Below are 1694 nucleotides of genomic sequence, written 5' to 3'. Positions count from 1 at the left end.
GGTGCGCAATGAGGATAAAACAAATGGTTGCATAGTTGATCCGGATACAAACTTGGTATTTGTAAATCTTGGGAGGTTCATGAGGAATACAAGTGAAGTTGACGAGCCCTTTATTCTCTCTTCTGAAGCTAAACAAGTCTTTTATTGCAGGGATTTAAGTAGAGATAATTGGCATGTTGTCTTGGAAGCTCCAAAGAGGTTAAGTCAAGAGTTAGATGCTTATGAAGACCCACTGGTCTTTGAGGCTAGAGCAAGAGCTAATGATTCTTTGCCAACAACTTTACTTGAGGTCGTTCTAGAAGTTGTCGAAGACTAATTTTAATCTTAAAACATCAAGTTAAAAGTGTAATCCTCCGTGTTAGGAAACTTATCAATGTATTATTGACTTGGTCATTTTTCAACTTTTTTTTTTATCTTCTTCTTTAAATGCTAGACAATGGGTATGTTTAGGATCAAGGAATAATCTCTTTTTTGAATTAGTTACGTATAGGTAAGTTACGTACAGAGTGGTTTTTCTAATTTTTTTTTTTTCTTTGAGTGGTGCAATATATGATGAGTTTAATTCCATGCTTTGTATTACTTTCATACAGTGAATACACTGGGTTTAATTCCGTCACCTTAAATGTATGATGCAAATGTTTAATTATGTCGTCTTAGATTTTAACCATTTTGTTGAACTCTATATTTAGGTAAAAAGAAGTCATGTCAGAAGCATATGAAACAAGTGGATTTGGAGCAAATGAATCTGAACCAAGTGAGACGAGGATGAAACCAAAAGGTAAAGTAATAAGTTTGATTTGATTATTGTTGGCGTAATTGGTTATTGAGAATATGTATATGTATATTCATTCACTTAGGTCCAAGATTCCAAGTGGAGTTCAATGCTGATGGACAAGCTACTGGACAATATCGAGCAAAGTATGCCACAATAGTCAGGCAGGTGGCTAGGACACATTGCCCACCTATGTACAAGGACTGGGCAGAAGTTCTCGTATTAACGAAGGATGAATTGTGGAAGGATGTCTTGGTAAGTTCAAATCACTCCACCTGATTTTATTTTAGTAGACATTTGAATTTAATTTGTTTTGCATCCATATTTGTTTACTAATGACTTTGACATGTCCAATTTACAGGAAGAAATTGATCTTCCACTCATCCAAAGAGAATGCACTCTTCGTAAGCTTAATACAGCTTGGAAACAAAAAAAGTATGAACTTCGTAAGGTTTATGACATGTATCCAACAAATGCAGAGCGAAAAAGAAAAGGTCCTAAAAAGGTGAAAAAGGAAGAATGGGAGGCATTTGTCGACATGTGCTCAATTGAAGAGGCTAAAACCAAGCGATGCAATGGCAAGTTGTCAAGGGAAAAAATGAAGAACCCACATACAACTGGTAGAATGGGAGCATCTCCCATTATTGAGCAATTGGTAAACATCTATTTAGTGCCTAATAATTTATCGTATGCACTAAACTATTAGTCTTTATCTACGTATTTGTTTAATATATATGTTACAGAAAAATGATAGCCTTACTAGTGTGGTTTCAAGGACACAAGGATATGTGGCCACCCATACGAGGAAAGATGGGAGTTTCATCAACACTGAAACGAGGCAATCTCTTCTAAGAGACAACAAGACATATTTGTATAGTTATTGCTTATGTTTGTATGACCAGCTATTATGTACTTAAGAAAT

This window comes from Coptis chinensis, chromosome 6, assembly GCF_015680905.1.
Source record: "Coptis chinensis isolate HL-2020 chromosome 6, ASM1568090v1, whole genome shotgun sequence".
Taxonomy (NCBI): domain Eukaryota; kingdom Viridiplantae; phylum Streptophyta; class Magnoliopsida; order Ranunculales; family Ranunculaceae; genus Coptis; species Coptis chinensis.
Note: the sequence above shows the minus strand (reverse complement) of the source record.